Below are 18713 nucleotides of genomic sequence, written 5' to 3' on the forward strand. Positions count from 1 at the left end.
GGCAAGTTCCTTCGTAAACCTTCCTAACCTTTCCTTTATACAAGGCCATTCTTCACCAGGACCCTAAAATGACCAGGGGTCCAAAGGACATGGACCCACACTTGTTCTTTTTATTCCCTTGAGACCATTCTTAGGGGAAAAGATGGAGCACCTTGTCCCCACGAGCCTACCTTCATTTCAATTATATATGGCGACTCACGGACATATTGCCAGGATTCCATGTTTACCCGGTCTGAGGACCCAGACACTCTCATGGGAGGGAGAGGATGGTGAAGTTATGGATGGGGGAAGTGGAGGAGGAGGAATAAGGAAGCAGCAGAGGCAGCAAGATGGTGACTAGAACATTTTCCTCGTTCTCATCCTCATCATACTCAGGTGTCACGTACAGGCGAGCAGTTGGGGTGAGGCAACAGTCAGGTGGTAAAAAGACTATTAAACCCTGTTCTTCAGCTACTTTGGATTGTTCTTTAAGTTTTGAATTTGAATCTAAGTTAAATTCTCTAAGTCAAAGAGGATCCTCCTCATAAGGAATGTTAAAAGGCTCCCTGACACAGGTGTGCACTGCACAGCAGGAAGTCCTCGGTCTAGCGCTGTGGGGCAGAGGGAGGGAGGAAGGTAGAGTGCAAATCCAAGGGCAAGGGCAATCGGTAGTAGTTATTGAGCTGTTACCCTATGCAGAAAACTGTACTAAGCTTTGGGAAAAGTCCAGTTAACAATATAGCAGACACATTCACTGCCCATGACAAGCTTACAATCTACAGGGGGAGGCAGACATCAGTATAAATAAATGATTTAGAGACTTGGACATAAGTGCAAGGTTGGTGAATAAAGGAGCAGTCAGGGCTTGCCGGAGGGAGTGGGAGCAGATGATATGAGAGCTTTGTCAGAGAAGGTCTCTTGGAGGAGATATGCCTTCAGTAAGTGTATGAAGGTGGAGAGAGCACTGATCTATTGGAAATAAAGAGGAAGGGAATTGCCGGATGAGAGGCAGAACCTGAGTAAGAGGTTTGGGCAAGATAAACGAGATCGAGGGGCAATTAGTAGGTTGGCATTAGAGGAGCAAGGTTTGTGGCCTTGGCTGTAGTAGGATAGTAGGGAGGTGAGGTAGGAGGAAGGGCTTTAAAGCTGATGGTAAGGGGTTTCTGTCTGATGCGGAGGGGTACAGTCAACCACTGGAAGGTCTTGAGGATTGGGGAGACATGGACTGAATGGTTTGTAGAGACATGATTCTGGCAGGAGAGTGAAGTCTGGACTGCAGTGGAGAGAGACAGGAGGCAGGAAGTTCAACAAGTAGGTTGATGCAGGAGTCCAGACAGGAGAGGGTATGTGCTTCAATGGGAGAGTTTGGATGGAGAGGAAAGTGCAGATTTTTAGTGATGCTGTGAAGGTTGATCTGACAGGATTTAGTGACAGAGTGAATATATAGGTTTACTGAGAGAGATGAGTTGAAGATATTGCCAAGGTTATGGGCTCGTGAGACAGGAAGGGTGGTGATGCTGTCTACGGTGACAGGAAAATCTGCTGGAGGACAGCGTTTGTAAGGGAAGATGAGGAATTCTGGTTTGCATATGTTCATCATGAGGAGTCAGCAGGAATCCAGGTAGTGATGCCCTGAAGACAGGAGGAAATGCGAGACAGCAGAAAGGGAGGAACATCAGGACTGGAGAGGGAGATTTGGGAATCATCCCTGTGGACAAAGGAATTGAAGCCATGAGAGTGAGAATGGTCTACAAGGGAGTAGGTGAAGATGGAGGATGGATGGGGACCCAGACTGACCCGTAAGGGGTCCCATAAGGCGGTGGGAGGCAGAGAGGGAGCCCGTGAAAGAGACTAGGAATGAGCAGACCGATAAGAGGAGAACCAGGAGAGCACATGAAACCAAGGTTCGATAGTGTTACCAGGAGAAGGTGGCGATCCTTAGTGTTTAAAGCAGCTGAGAGGTCCAAGAGGATTTGGAAGGAGTAAAGGCCAATGGATTTGGCAAGGAGATCCTGGGTGACCAGGTGTGATCTCCCTAAAATCTCCCCTGCTCATCTCTAGTCCTTTGCTTCTTTTGCCCCTTCATCCACTCTCCCAGATTTCCCAGCAGGATCCCAAAACGAAATCTCCCGTCTCCTCTCAAAATTCACCCCTTCCACCTGTGCTTCCTCCCCATCCCTTCGCAGCTTGTCAAAACACTTGGCCCCTCCCTTCTTCCCTGCTTGACCACCATCTTCAGCTGTTTGCTTTCCAATGGTTTTTTCGACCCCAGTGCTTTCAAATATGCCCATGTGTCCCAATCCTAAAAAATCCACACCTTTGACCCTATGGCTCCCTCCAGTTATCGCTGTATCTCCCTCCTACCATTCCTTTCCAAACTCCTTGAGTGAGTTGTCCAGAACTGCTGTCTCAACGTCCTCTCCTCCATTTCTCCCCGTGACCCCCTACAATCTGGCTTCCTCCCCCTTCACTCCACAGAACCTGCTCTTTCTGAAGTCACCAACAATTTCCTCCTTGCCAAATCCAATAGCCTCTATTCTATACTCAGTCTCCTAGATCTCTGCATTCGACACTGTGGACCTCCCCCTTCTCCTGGAAACATCATGAAATCGATAATCCCCACACAGACTCTGGGCCCACGACCCCTCCCTTGGACACACTAGCCCGTCCCCTGTGGGCCCGATTGACCCTGGCCACATATCTGAGCCCAAGGTCAGGTGATGTCCCGCCCACTCGTGGCAAGTCCCTCCCCTTTCATAATATCTCCCCTCATACTCGCCTCCTTCCTCAACAATGGTGTCCATGGTGACGAAGCTCCCTCTCTCAGCCCCCCAGCTCCGTTGGGCCCTGTCAGTCTGAGAGAGCTGAACCAGAAACAGTATGACTACTAGGCTCGATCGATTTGATTCAGTGGAAACTATGGGAATTGACTTAGCGTTAATCACAGTTTCCGTGATTCACCCTGACCCTCCTGAGGGGCGTTTGTGGGCTCCGGTGTTTGGGTGTAACCTGAGCGGCGAGTCTGGAAATGGAGACCACGTGCCTTGGGCGGGGTCCTCACCCTGGCGTGTTGGTAGAGGGTCTTGCTCCACACCCTCCGCCGACTTTAGCGGCTTTTTGGCCGCCGACCGCCGACTCATCCACGCCGAGACCACCCCCCTTCTCCCGGGAAGCTGAGCCTTGTCATCGCCCGGACCCTTGGAGCCATTACCTCGTGGGCTCGGGATCTCTGCTCCCCTGAGGCGCAGCCTCGGCCCACCCGGCCCCGATTCCCGACAATCCCCCCTTCGCCTACCGCTCGCTGACTCATCTGCGCTTCCTCCGCCTCCACCGGGGAGCTGAGCCTCGGACCGTCCGGACCCGCGCCCGCCTCAGCCTTTCACAACCTGACCTCCGCACCCCCGCTCGGGAACTCCGACACTACGGATCTTCGCCCCCACAGACCCCCAGCCACCAGCTTCCAGTCCACCCGCTCCCCCCCGCCGCTCGGGCCCGGGGACATTGCGCTCCCCTTCTCGATCCTGGGGACATTGTGCTCCCCTTCTCGGCCCCAAGGACATTGTGTCCTCGGGGGACATTGTGTCCCCCTGCTCGGGCCCGGGGACATTGTGCTCCCCAACCGCTCCCCCACTCCGCCCGAGGCGGCCATTTTGGGAAGCCCCCACTCTGCCTGAGGCGGCCATTTTGGGAAGGCCTCACTCCCTCTTCCCTCTTGAGGTGATTCATCTCTCCCGCCCCCGCCCCGGGCGACGACGTCCTTGTTCTCACCATGTTACCTTACGTTAGCCGCCGCCTACGGCCGCCACCCACCCCGGACAACCTCAGGGCCCCCCCGCCGCCACAGGGTTATTTGGTCATGAGCTCTGGGACTCTCTCGGCCGCTGGCCGCTTGACTTTGAGTCTGATTGAGTAGGGTCGTTCCCGACCCTGGTCATCGCCTGCTTATTAACACTATTGTAGTGTGCCTTACTGTAGCATGTTGCTATACTTGCGATCTCGCTTTTTATTGTTTATTGTCGTCAGACTTTGAATTTGATCAGGTCGCCCCTTAATCGAGTGTACCCCCGACCCTGATCATCACCCCTTTTATTAACACGACTATATTGTATCATACTGTATCATGTTGCTATATTAGCACTACTGTATTGTATCATATTGTATCATGTTGCTATATTACCGATTTCGTTTATTACTGTTTATTGTTGTCAGTGCTGCCTCCCACCTCTCTGGCCTCGCCATGTCCCTCCTCCTCCCCTCCCCCCTCCCGCCCCTTCCTATCCTCCCCTTCCCCTCTCTCGCTCAGCTCTTTCCCGCTCTCTCCTCTGTCTCCTCCCCCCCTCCTCTCTCCCGCCCTAGAACCCCACTTTACCAGCGCTACCCCTCTTCCCCCTTCCCCTACTCTTCCCCCCACCAAACCCCCTCTTCACCCCCTCCCCCCTTCTCTCTTCCCCACCCATGCCCCATCCCAGTCCTCTTGTCCCACCGCCACCCCTCATCCCCCTCTCCTCGTCCAGGGCGCCGCCACCTCCTTCCCATCCAAACCTTCCCCTCCCCCCGCCCTTCCCCCCCTCCTCCCCCTGCACCCACAGCTACTTTCAAGTATTTATTTTGTTAATGAATTGTACATCGCCTTGATTCTATTTAGTTGCCATTGTTTTTACGAGATGTTCTTCCCTTTGACGCTGTTTAGTGCCATTGTTCTTGTCTGTCCGTCTCCCCCGATTAGACTGTAAGCCCGTCAAACGGCAGGGACCGTCTCTATCTGTTGCCGACTTGTTCATCCCAAGCGCTTAGTACAGTGCTCTGCACATAGTAAGCGCTCAATAAATACTATTGAATGAATGAATGAACACCCTCCGAAGCCTGCCCGGTGTTCCCTGTGAAGGAGCGACTGGGCAGGGGAGGGTATCAATGGAGTGCTTCCTGTGGGCAGAGCACTGTACTGCGCACTGGCAAGGCACTCTTGGCTGTGAATCAAGGCCGGCCTTTGTCCCTCGGGTCTCCCGGTTTAACAGTGTCATTTGCGGGGAGGGGCCCGGTTACACGCATCAGAAGCGACGAAACGACACAGTGTCGGCCCCGGAGGCAACCAATGCAACCTGGGGAGGGAGTAAAGTGGCTGAGAGTGAGGGGCCACAGCCTGTTCCCATTGATGGCAGGTTTTCCAACCGGTCGGTCTCTTTCTTTCCAGAGCCACCATCGTGGTGCGGGCCTGGCAGGTCCGAACCAGCAGAGATTCTACATTTGCCGATGGGGAAGGTGGTGAGTCCAAGTGCGAGAGGGATTTTACCCAATGTACTTATAGGGCATCCGTCTACCTTGGTGTTCGGTAAAGTGATTGACACACAGTAACCACAGAGAAGTGCGGTTGCCTGATGGACAGAAGGCAGGCCTGGGAGTCAGAGGAACATGACTTCTCATCCTGGCTCTTCCACCTGTCTACTGGATGACCTTGACAAAGTCAATTTACTTCTCTGTGCCTCAGTTTCCTCTTCTATAAAATGGGGATCAAGTCAGTGAGCTCTGTGTGAAATATGGACTGTGTCTAACCTCATTGGCTTGTATCTGCCCGAGCTTTTAGTACAGTGTCTGGTACATATTAAGTGCTTAACAAATACCATAAGAAAAACAAATCAAAACAGGAGGGAGGCAGGGAAAAACCAAGTGAGGGAGGGGGCCCGGCTTGCTGATCCTCCCCTTTAACCGATCAACCAGTAAACACTTTACTGAGCATTTACTGTGTGCATACCATTGTACTAAGCACTTCCCTGTCCCTCCAGGCGCCCTCAGCTGCCAGACATCCTGGGGAGAGTCAGCCTGAGGAAAGGGGAGGTCCTGCTCAAAGGGTGATGAAGGGAGAGTCAGTCAGGGGGCAAGTCAGGTAGGGGAGGGTCAGATATGGGACTGCTCTATGGGAACAGTCATTCACTCTTTCAATCATTCATTCAATCGTATTTCCTGAGCGCTTACTGTGTGCAGAGCACTGTACTAAGCGCTTGGAAAGTACAATTCGGCAAGGTAGAGACAATCCCTACCCAACAACAGACAGGGGAGAGTCAGCCAAGGGGAGAATCAATCGAGGGGAGAACCCGCCACCTAAAACTGAACATGTCCAAAACTGAGCTCCTTATCTTCCCTCCCAAACCCTGTCCTCTCCCTGACTTGGCTATCACTGTGGATGGTACGACCGTCTTTCCCGTCTCTCAAGCCTGCAACCTCAGGGTCATCTTTGACTCGGCTCTGTCGTTCACCCCACACATCCGATCCGTCACTGAAACCTGCCAGTCTCACCTTTATAATATCGCCAAGATCCGCCCTTTCCTCTCCACCCAAACGGCTATTTTACCGTTACAGGCTCTCGTGATATCCCGGCTGGATTAACAATGTTGGCATTTGTTAAGCACTTACTATGTGCAGAGCACTGTTCTAAGCGCTGGGGTAGATACAGCGTAATCAGGATGTCCCCCGTGAGACTCACATTTCATCCCCATTTTACAGATGAGGTAACTAAGGCACAGAGAAGTTAAGTGACTGGCCCACAGTCACACAGCTGACAAGTGGCAGAGCTGGAAGTCGAACCCATGACCTCTGACTCCGAAGCCCAGGCACTTTCCACTGAGCCAAGCTGCTGGATCATTGTGTCCTCCTTCTCTCTGATGTCCTTTCCTCCCGTCTCTCCCGCTACGGTCTATTCTTCATTCCGCTGCCCAGCTCATCTTCCTGCAGAAACACACTGGGCCTGTCACTCCCCTTCTTAAAAACCTCCAGTGGTTGCCCATCAACTTCCAGACGAAACAAAAACTTCTCACTCTAGGCTACAAGGCTCTCCATCACCTTGCCCCCTCCTCTCTCTCTTTCTACTGCCCACCCCGCAGGCTCCGCTCCTCTGCCACCCACCTCCTCACCATCCCCCGTTCTCGCCTATCCCGCCGTCGATCCCTGGGCCACATCCTTCCGCGGTCCTGGAATGCCCTCCCTCCTCACCTTCGCCAAACTAATTCTGTTCCCCTCTTCAAAGCCCTACTAGAGCTCACCTCCTCCAAAAGGCCTTCCCAGACTGAGCTTACTCTTGTCCCTTTGTTCCCTCTGCTGCCCCTCTATCACCCCTTCAGCTCCCCTCAGCTAAGCCCCATTTCCCCCCACCCCTTTCCCTCTGCTCCTCCCCCTCTCCCTTCCCCTCCCCTCAGCACTGTGCTGCCATACCCAGCTGCTTTTGGGGGGGTCAAATGCTCATGCCTGCAGGGAGCAATTAGGGTTCATGGCTGCTGGGAGCTTTTGGGATTCTTAACTCTAGGGAGCATTTATTGTTTGAGTCTGTGGGTAACATTTACGTTTTGGAGCTGCAGGGAACATTTTGGGTTGACAGCTGTGTGGAGCATTTAGGGGTTCAGAATTATAAGACAGGCAACTGGTCAGTCCCCCTGAGACAGAGTGTTGGGGTGGGGGCAGAGGGGTGCAGGAAGACTCCCAGGAGGGGGCAATTGGAGCCATGGTTATGAGACCAGCAGGTTCGGGGGGCGGGGTTGGTGACATGGCCCCAGGGTGGGAATCTGGGGCCCTCAATGGGAGTACCATCTGAGTCCAGTGGAAATGTGGGCATGCCTTGCAAATGTTGAAGGACTGGAGTTATGCGGACCTGGCCACCAGACATTAAAGGAGTGAGGAGATGCAGATGTGACTGGTACATGATGTAGGATGGGGGCGAATGGGCCATGATCAGCAGATGGTTTATATTGGGGACAATGCAGAAGTGGCCAGCAGAGCTTGATGGATAGTGGCCATGTGGATTTGACCAGCAGGCGTTACAGGAAGGGGGGGTGCTTTCCCAAGTGCTTAGTACAGTGCTCTGTACAAAGTAAGCATTTAATAAACACGATTGAATGAATGAATGAATGAATGAATGAATGAATGCCAAGCACTGGGATTGATATAATAAATCAGACACAATCCCTGTTCCACATGGAGCTCACTAGGCTAATATTTAATCCCCATTATATAACTTAGGAAAATAAAGCACAGAGTAACTAACTTGCCCAAGGTTACACAGCAGACAGGTGGATTGGGGATTTGACTCCAGGTCCCCAGATTTCCAGTTCTGTGCTTTTTCTTCTAGGCCATGCTGCTTTCCATAACTACCATAATACCAACCACAATTTCTATAATGTGTTTGCTAATATTGGTGGAAATTTTTCAAAGATCATTGTTGTATAGAAAGCAATAGGTATCTACCATACTTGGGTTTGTCTGATCATTTTTCTAAGAGGATCATGAATATTGAATAAAGTTCAGGGCACAGGTACTCTGGATTATGATCACATCACTGGTTATGTGACAATTCTAAATTCAATTTATTTATTTCCTTTTTTAAGGTGAAATAAAGATACTTGTCACCTACCTTAGTCAAAAGGATGTTGTGAGGACTAATGAGAATGAATAGAATGTAACCTGAACTACTTGGGAAAAATAAACCCGGATTATGATTCTATTATTCATCAAGCTGTGTGGATATTGAGCAGAGTTTAAACTTTGCACACCTGGCTCCAAACCATGTAGTTTTTTCCCTAAATATATTCTGAATTTCTCTGTAAAATAAATGGATTATGAAAATATGACCATTTAAAAATATTTTATATATGATTTACCCACCAAAAGGAGAAACAACTGCACCCTTGATACGATTCTGTAAAGAATGTCTAGATGATTTTTAAAACTGACTAATTTATCAACTACTTGCTTGATCAAGGGGTGATTAACTCAGTCTGGTCAGATTTGCAATCTGGAATGGAGAACAAAATATTTTTTCATACAAACTCAGAGTCCCACATACTAAATAATTTAGCTATTGTGCAGATCACTGATAATTTCCATAGACAGTAGAGATATAGAAAATATGGGTAGCCAAGTGGAGTGCCAGAAGAGAAGAATAAATTCCAGTTTAACCTTCTGAAATTATAGATGCTTATCTACATAGTAAAAATCATCCAAACCACCTGAACTCCATTCATCATGTTTGAAAAAAACTAAAATTGAAGACCCTTTGGTACTTTAAAAATATTTCTTTATAAGTTACATCTGAGAAATACAGAGAGCTGCATTTGAAGTGTAAAGGAAAGTACTTAAATTACTACACAAAACTTCATTAATTCAGACGGAGGATTCTAATCTGAGTTAGTGAAAAAACCTATGTTGCTCATATATTTTTAAATCGATAAGGTACCCGACCCTTAATTGCACAACCTGTGTAGCTTCATTGCACTGCACATTCTCTTGAAATGAGTAGTTGTAGATACTTTCATTCATTCATTTAAATTTATTGAGTGCTTACTGTGTGCAGAGCACTGTACTAAGTGCTTGGAAGAGTACAATATAACAATAAGCAGACACCTTCCCTGCCCACAGTGAGCTTACAGTCTAGAGGGGGAGATAGACATTAATATAAATGAATAAATTGCAGATATGTACATAAGTGATTTGGGGCTGGGCAGGGGTTGAATGAAGGGAGCAATTCACGGTGATGTAGAAGACAGTGGTAGAAGTTGGGCGGGGGGGGGACCTTAGTCAGGGCAAGGTCTCTTGGAGGAGATGTGCCTTCAATAAGGCTTTGAATGTGGGGGGAGAAATTGTTTGTTGCATTTGAAGAGAGAGAATGTTCCAGGAAGAAGCAGGACATGGGTGAAGGATCAACAATGAGATAGACAAGATATAGGTACATTGAGAAGGTTAACATTACAAGAGCCAAGTGTGCAGGCTGGGTTGTAGCAGAAAAGTAGTGAAGTGAGGTAGGAGAGGGCTAGGTGATTTAATGTTTTGAAGTCAATGGTGAGGAATTTTTGTTGATGTGAAGCCACTTGAGTTTCTTGAGGAGTGGGAAAACATGTCCTGAACATTTTGTAGAAATATGATCCGGGCAGCAGAGTGAAGCATGACTGGAGTGGGAAGAGACTGGAGGCAGAGAGGTCAGCAAGGAGGCTGATTCAGTAATCAAGGCAGAATAGGTAAAGTGATTTCATTTACATGGTTGCAGTTTGGATGGAGAGGAAAGGACAGATTTTAGCGATGTTGTGAAGGTAGAACCAACAGGATTGAATGATGGCTTGAATATGTGGATTGAATCAAAGAGAGGAGTCAGGGATTATGTCAAGGTTAAAGGCTTGTGAGACAGGAAGGATGGTGGTGCTGCCTACTGTGATGGGAAAGTGAGGGGGAGAACAGGGTTTGGGTGGGAAGATTAGGTGTTCTGTTTTTTGGACATGTTAAGCTTGAGGTGACATGTAGACATATGTTAATGGCAGGAGGAAATGTGAGACTGTAGAGAGGGAGAGAGATCAGGGCTGGTGATGTAGATTTGGGTATCACCCACATGAAGTGTTAGTTGAAGTCATGTGAGTGAATGAGCTCTCTGAGGGAGAAGGTGTAGATGGAGAATAGAAGGGGACCCAGAATTGAACCTTAAGGAACAGCATAGTTGGAGGCAGAGGAGGAGCCCACAAAAGAGATCTAACTTCTGCTAAAAATCTAGTTTCTGCCCCGTTTCATTCTAGGGAAATATCCTTCTTTAAGGTCAACAATGACTTCCTTCTTACCAAATCCAGTGGTCTGCATCCATTTTAATTCCATTCAACCATTCTGCTGCCTTTGAGACTTGTGGAACTCTCCCTTTGCCTGGAAACATCTTCTAACACTGGTTTCCTTGACACTGTCCTCTCCTCGTCCTTCTATCGTTCTGACAGCTTCTTCTCAAGTTCTTTTGCTTGCTCTCCCTCTGCCTCCCACCCTCAACTGTACAAGTGCCTTAAAGTCCAGTGCTGGGCTCCTGTTCTCCATCTACACCCATTCCCTTGAAGAATTACTTCATCCCCAAGGCTTCAACTACCATCTCTATGTGGATAATTTTCAAATCTACATCTCCAACCGTGACTTCTCTCCTTTTCTCCTGCCTCCAGGACAACTCTACTTGGATGTCCTGCTGACACCTCATAGTCAATATATCCAAAAGAGAACCCCTCATCTTCCCCCACCCCATCGTCCTCCAGACTTTCCCATCACTGCAGATAGCATCACAATACTCCATGTTGCACAGGCTCTTAACCATGGAAATATCCTCGACTCATCTCTCTCAGTCTCTGTCTTTCAACCACACATTCAATCTCTGTCAGTACTACCTTCACAGCATTTCAAAAATCCACTCTTTCCTCTCTATCCAAACAGCTAGCATGCTGATCCAAGCTCTTAGCATTATACTCTATTATTTCTCACTGTAGGCAGGGAACATATACCAACTCGGTTGTATTATACTTCCCCAAGGGCTTAATGCAGTGCTCTGCACAGGCACATGGTAAGCATTCAATAAATATCTTTGATTGATTGAAAGACCCTGTTCTTTCCTGGGCAGTGATTTGCCACTCAAAGTAAGTACCTATCTCCCTCCAGAAACATGTTCCCCAGGCAGATAATGTCTGTCCAAATGACCCCTCGCTTGATAATGAGGGTAGTGGTGGCCATCCACCCAAGCTGTGTTGGTGTCACACTGCAGGCAGAGCCCAGGATCCTACATGGGAATATACTGTCATAGCTGGAGAGAGCAGGAGGAGCATCAAGTTCCAGTTTTCTTGGGATATGGTTGGGGAAGATCTGAAACATAAGGGAAGGAAGGAAGAGCTGGAGTCCTCCTCTTCCCACAGTGCAGTTTTCACCCCCTTCCCACCTTCTCCATCCCTCACTGTTTTCTCTTTGGGACACCATCTCATCAGTCTCTTCCAACCACTACAATTACTAATCACAGTCTTCAACCACACCCCAGTCTTGCCTCTGCCTCTCTGAATGACTTTGAAGTCTTTCTAGCCTTATCCTTATCTCCTTGTCTCCTACACTGATCCTCAGAGACTTCAACACTGTGGATGATCCTGAAAAACCCACAACTACCCACTTCCTTTGTCTCCTCAACTTCTCCGTACACATCATCTACACATCAACTGGAAATGCATTGGCTCTCATCCTCACTAGTCACTCTATCTCACTATCTCTGCACACTTCCCTTTGATCACAGTTTCCTAACTTTCCATATCAACCACATGTACCTTTTCTGCAAAAGTTTCATCTTTCTCTATAAAGGCCTCTGATCCCTACACCCTCTCCACTTACACAGGCCACCATTCCCCACTTGAATTCCCTTTGGAACTTCCCCTCACTTGCTTCAGAAATCCATGTCATCAAGTCTGCCCTCTCCATCAAACTCAATTCTCTCATCCCTTTGTCCCTCTATCAAAACAGTACCCTCAACCCCTAGCCTTGAATCATTTTGCCTTCTGGAAAAGATCCTTGAGGGCAGGAGTAATGTTTTCTTATTCTATTGTATTCTCCCAAATGCTTAATACCATTCTGTACACACAGCAGATCCTCAATAAATGTTCCTATTTGATTGATTGATTGATTGATTGATGGAGCATTGCCTAAATAAATTGTTCTTGGATTTGAACTCATATTACTCACTGAAATTCCTAGGATATTGAGTCAAACATCCTTAAAATTTTCAGCTTGCAATACTTTAATCTTCTAACTCAGATCTTTCCAAGAGTAAATTCTGATGGAAATTAGAATCCCTAAAGAGTGTGTTTGTTGTGTTAAAAGCTTTTCTGTGTCATAGTGAATGCTTGACTGATAATGCTTCATTATATTTTTATGGCTTATTCCTTTTCATTTCTTAGAGTGGTTTGGAAATGGTCACCAGGGCAATTAAATATCTATTTTATTCAACTGGAAATTATTCAGGATTCTAACTGCTTAAGAACAAGGCATTTTAGTTCAATTAGCCCTTTCTTTAGAAGCTTAATAACTGCCCTAGGAGAATCAATCATCCAATCAATCAATAGTATTCATTGTGCACCTACTGTGTGCAAAGCCATGTACTAAAACAAGTGGGAAGCTACATTCTCACTGTAGAGAAAGACAGAGCATAAATCATTTTGAAGGGAAAGAAATGCTCAAATTATAGAATGTGTAAAATGATAGGCATAGGAGCGTAACCCAAGTTCGTGAGAGTAAAAGTGAGGCTGAAGGTTGAAAAGCCTAGAAACAAGATGAGAATGAAAAGGAGTTTTACTCATAATGAAGCACGGCAGCTACAGAACACATCAAGATGGGGATTACAAGGTGGGGCACTATAGTTGGGTTGCAAAGGGTAAAGATGGGTTCGATTGAAATTAAATTGAATTCATTCTATTGTATTTATTGAGCACTTACTATGTTCAGAGCATGGTATTAACTCCTCGGGAGAGTACAATATGATAATAAACAGACACATTCCCTGTCCACAATGAACCTACAGTCTAGAGTAGTTGGGGAAACAAATATTAATATAAATTTCAGATATGTACAAAAGGGTTCTGGGGCTGGGAAGGGCTGATGAAAAAAGGAAGCAAGTCAGAGAGATGCAGAAGGGAGAGGGAGAAGAGGAAAGGAGAGCTTAGTCAGGGAAGACCTCTTGGAGGAGATGTGCCTTCAAAAAGACTTTTAAGGGGGAGAGAGTAATAATAATGTTGGTATTTGTTAAGTGCTTACTATCTGCAGAGCACTGTTCTAAGTGTTGGGGTAGATACAGGGTCATCAGGTTGTCCCACGTGAGGCTTACAGTTAATCCCCATTTTACAGATGAGGTAACTGAGGCACAGAGAAGTTAAGTGATTGCTCACAGTCACACAGCTGACAAGGGGCAGAGTCGGTATTCAAACCCATAACCTCTGACTTCCAAGCCTGGGCTATTTCCACTGAGTCACGCTTGAATGAGAGCCAATCACTATGTGACAGCATCCCTTGATGCAGTAGTAACACTATGTTATAAAGCACCCATCGTGTATGAAGCACTGTAAGCTGGGCTGAGGAAAAAAATACACTTGCTGCTTGTCTGCTGTGTGATCGTGTGGCAATTAAGCATGGTCCTTGACCCTCAAGGGGCTTCACGATCTAATGATGGGGGCGGCGCGGACTGTCGATAGACAAATAAGACGAATCAATAGAAGACTCCAAGCAGCCCAGAAGATGAGGACAAGGCTAAGTCCATTAGAAGCGATGGAGAGCTGTGGCTAAAGAGCAGAGCTACAGGCTTCTCAAGCCTTGGTGTCCAACAGATCCGAGGGGAGCGGGGAGAGAGGGTAATTTAGGATTTGAGGAGGAAGGGTGTTCCAGGCCAGAAGTAGGGCATGGGTGAGAGGTCAGTGGCAAGATAGATGAGACTGAGATACAGTGAGAAGATTAGCATTAGAGGAATGAAGTGTGCAGGTTGGGTTGTAGTAGGAGAGTAGTGAAGTGAAGTAAGAGCGGAGAAGGTGATTGAGGGCTTTAAAACCAATGGGGAGGAGTTTTTGTTTGTGGAAGTGGATGGGCAACCACTGCTGTTTCTTAAGGAGTGGGGAAACATGTCCTGAACAATTCTGTAGAAAAATCCTCCAGGCAGCAGAGTGAAGTTTGACTGGCGTAGGGAGAGACAGGAGGCTGGGATGTCAGCAAGGAGGCTGATACAGTAATCAAGGTGGGGTAAGGATGAGTGATTGGATTAATATGGTAGCAGTTTGAATGGAGAGGAAAGGCCAGATTTTAGCGATATTGTGAAGGTGGAATTGACAGAATTTAATGATGGGTTGAATATGTGGGTTGAATGAGAATGAGGAGCCAAGGAAAAGACTAGGTTTACTAGCTTGTGATATAGGAAGGATGATGGTGCCATCTACAGTGATGGGAAAGTCATGGGGAGGGCAGAGTTTGGGTGGGGAGATCCAGCATAGCATATTGACCAAACCCAGGCCTAGGAATCACTTTGCTGTGTCACCTTGGGCATGTCATTTCATTTCTCTGTGCCTCAGTTACCTCGTCTGTAAAATGGAGATGAAGACAGTGAGCCCTATGTGGGAAAGGGACTGTGTTCATCTGATTTGCTTACATCCATTCCAGCACTTCCTACAGTTCCTGGCACATTGTCAACACTTAAATATCACAATTATTATGATTATTATTATTAAATTCAATTTTAGACATATTAAGCTTGAGGTGATGGGAGGACATCCAAGTAGAGATGTCTTGGAGGCAGGAGGAAAGGCGAGAACAGAGAGAGGGAGAGTCATCAGGGTTGAAGATGTAGATTTAGGTATCAACTGCATAGAAGTGGTAGTTGAAGCCATGTTAACAAATGAGTTGTACAAGTGAGTGGGTGTAGATGGAGAATTGAAGGGGACCCAGAACCGAATTTGAAGGCCCCACAGTTAGAGGGTGGAAGGCAGAGGAGGAACCTATGAAAGAGACTAATAGAGGGCATTGCTGAGAGTGGGATGGTTTGAGATGGCAACATGACCAAAGAGCAGGGCTGTGGTCAGCAGAAGGTGGGGTAGAAGAAGGTATGCTGAGTTTTCAGAAATCCTGGAAACTAGTGACAGTGGTCTAGCAAGCTACTGTACACACAGTGAATCACTTGTTGAATAAGAAATAACAAGATAGGGCACCCAGCCTGCATCGGAAGACCAACTTGGGCATCCTCCATCTAGTCTGTGATCCCTGCCTCTAGACTATGCAGTCCATGTGGGCAGGGAATGGTTCTCTCAACTCTATTACACTGTACTTTCCCTAGTGCTTAGTACAATTATCTGTACACGGTAAACACTTAGCAAATACCAGTGATTGATTGATTGATTGATTGATTGATTGACTCCGATAGAACTGATTTCATTTTGGAAGGGGAACCTGCACAAGAGAGGCCTCTGGAGACTCTTTTATCAAATACACTATCACTGAAATGAGGAATTTGCTCTTAAAAAGGTTTACTCACACAAACACTATCATCGAAAAGAGGAACCAAGACCTTTTGTATGACCAATGGCAGGGCCTGCCATTGCAGAGAAACTAAGAAGAGGGGCTTGAGAGGCTTGCAAAGGAGAAATGTGATAGAGGGATTGCTTAACCAAAAGGTAGTTTCTTAGGATATAAAAGGTTCAAGGCTTCCCTGAAACTTTGTTTATTTACTGGATTATACAGGGATGAGGCACCTTGGCTACATGGGATTCTATAATGAAGAGGAACTGTTGGGAATCCTGATCCTAGTGTGTTATTTCTTCAGGAATTGCTACCAAATTTCCTGTTACTCTAGTGAGAGGGTCTCGTTATCCCAGCAGGTCAGTGGTAAATGGTTAATTTTTCAAAGGAAGTTTGGCATCTATCATCAAACTGGCCTATTGGATGGCAACTGACCTACTGTTATCTATCAAGGAACACACCTCCTCCAGTACATAGGTGCTATGTATAATGAAAACTTCAGTAATCTACTTGATTCTGACCTTTAGGGCTGTTCCATCCCCTGAAGAGTTCCAGTCTGGAATGTGGGAGAGGAGATTTTCTATTGCTGAACTCCAGAGGACCTGGGTTCTAATCCTAGTTCCACCTCTTGTCTACCCTATGACGTTGGCCAACTCACATTACCTCTCTTTGCCTCAGTTAATCCTACTCTCTCCCACCTAGACTATGAGCTCCATGTGGGACAGAGACTGTGTCCAAACTGATTACCTTTTATCTACCCCAGCACTTAGAACAGTGCTTTGCAGATAGTAAGTGCTTAACCAATACCAGTATAATTATTATTAATTATTACTGATTGAGCACCTATTGGATGCAGAGCACTGTACTAAATTCTTGAGAGAAGACAAGAGATTTAGTAGTTATAATCCCTGTCCTCAAAAAGCTTTTAATCTCAAGCAAGGAGACAGACATCAAAATAAATTACAAGTAAAAAAAATAGAATATTAAAAACATTTATATAGGTGTTACTGTTTAGGTGGTATGAAAGTGCATAAGTGGCAGTAGGGGGGATATGCAATGGGGGGATTAGAAGCTAATCAGAGAAGCCTCCTGTGAGATGTAACTTCTTTTTTTTTGGTTTGGTCTTTTAATTGGGAAGGACCGTGGTCTTTGGGATGTGAAGGGGGAAAGAGCTACATGCAGCAGGAAGGGTGTGAACTAAATGTCAATGGCAGGAGAGATGAAAGAAATCTAATGAGAAATTAAATTGAGAGGAATAAAGCATGTGAACTGAGGTGTAGAGGAAGAAAAGATTGAATACAGAAGAAGAGAGCTGATTGAGTGCCTCAGAACAGATGGTCAGGAGTTTCTCCTTGATATAAAGAGCAATGGGCAACCACTGGTCATTTTCAAGGGGTTGGGAGATGTATGCAGAATGACATTTTACCAAAATCATCTGGGTAGCAGAGTATGGACTGAGACAGAAGAGAATGGACTCAGGGTGATCAGTGTGGTAGCTAATGTAAGGGTGAAACAGGGATAATGATAAGTGCTTGGCCAGTGTGTTGGCCATTTAAATGGAGGAAAGGGTGGATTCTAGAAATGTTGTTGTTAAAATGTCTAGAATTTTTCAGCTGACTGGTTGTGGGGGTTGAAAAAGAGGGAAGAGTCAAGGATAATGCTGAGGTGGCAGATTTGAGGGCTGAAAATAGTTATCAGCAGTGATAGGAAATTGAGGTGGAAAAAAGGATTGGATGGAAGAGTTCAATTTTAGATATACTGAGTTTAAGGAGCAGGTGGGCAAGAAGGAGAGCATTGGTGACCTTAGAGAGAGGTGGCTCAGTGGGGAGAAGGGGGCAGAAATTGGATTGTAGAGCATCAAGAAAGGAGTTGGAGGAAAGGAAGTAGAAGTAGTGAGATAAGGAAGAAGGGTTATAGCTGTATATTGCAGTGGGGGCCAGAGAGGTTTGGGGTCTTTTTTGGTGTTTTTTTTTTAGGACAGGAGGATTCTGGGCAAGTTTTCAGAGAAAAAAGAAGGAGCTGTCAGAGAGTGAGTGCAGGAAGAAGAGTGAACATCTTCTAAATGGGAAGACATAGGGTTGGAGGCACCAGTGTAGGGGTAGATTTTGAAATCATGCAGTAGATCCCCTCTTGAGGAATAGGTTGGAAAGACAAGACAGTAGATACAGGGGGTAGGATGAAACTGGGAAAATACAGAGGAAGGAAGGGGGAGTTTTTTGGGCACTCAGGCTTGATGATTCTGATTTGTCAACAAAATAGTTGGTAGGTCATGTGGGAGGTGGGGCCTTTGGGCATGTGTTGTCTTGTCTTATGGGTCGTCTCCAATCCATTAGCGATGCCATGGACACATCTCTCCCAGAATGCCCCACCTCCATGTGCAATCATTCTGGGACTGGATCCACAATGGTTTACCACTCCCTCCTTCCACACAGTAAACTTGAGTATCAGCTCTCGATTCTCTCCCGTGCCGCTGCTGCCCACCACAGGTGAGTTTGTAGCAGATTGCCTTCCACTCACTAGCCACTGCTCAAACTTGGAATGGAATGCATATGCCTCTGCTTGACTCTCCCTCCTGTAGTCAAGACTGGTAGAGTACTGTAAACTCTCCAAATGCGACCCTGTGAGGGGGTGGGCATGTCAGGAGGACATTAAACGTCTGGGAGAGTTGGTGAGAGCAGTAGATATGACAGTCAATTCTGGTGAGCCCACAAGAAGCTGCCTTGTTAGTGACTGTTTGTAATCCCACGAACAAGAAGGAAGAAAATGGCGAAGACACTGATGGGCTCTACTTGAGGGCAGGTGATTCCTGGCCTGTGCAGGGGGGAGAGCATGGAGCGAGCCATGGCTTTCTCTCCCTGTTCTACCTTGGACCAATCACTGACTGTCACATAGGGTCACAGCTACCATGCCTAAGGCAGATAAAAGGTGGTTGCTTTGTA

The 18713-nt window shown here is 46.8% G+C and overlaps 1 long non-coding RNA gene and 1 other non-coding gene across 2 annotated transcripts; one reads left to right on the forward strand and one right to left on the reverse strand.

Moving 5' to 3' along the window:
- Positions 1-3654: 3654 nt before the first annotated feature.
- On the forward strand, positions 3655-8597 carry LOC114811341. Its single transcript, XR_003759028.2, has 3 exons — positions 3655-3696; positions 5171-5241; positions 8349-8597. It is a non-coding gene; the product is annotated as an uncharacterized LOC114811341 (long non-coding RNA).
- Positions 8598-18264: 9667 nt separating this feature from the next.
- On the reverse strand, positions 18265-18402 carry LOC114811801. The gene has a single exon (XR_003759497.1). It is a non-coding gene; the product is annotated as a small nucleolar RNA SNORA7 (small nucleolar RNA).
- Positions 18403-18713: the final 311 nt, after the last annotated feature.

This window comes from Ornithorhynchus anatinus, chromosome 4 (assembly GCF_004115215.2).
Source record: "Ornithorhynchus anatinus isolate Pmale09 chromosome 4, mOrnAna1.pri.v4, whole genome shotgun sequence".
Lineage (NCBI taxonomy): Eukaryota > Metazoa > Chordata > Mammalia > Monotremata > Ornithorhynchidae > Ornithorhynchus > Ornithorhynchus anatinus.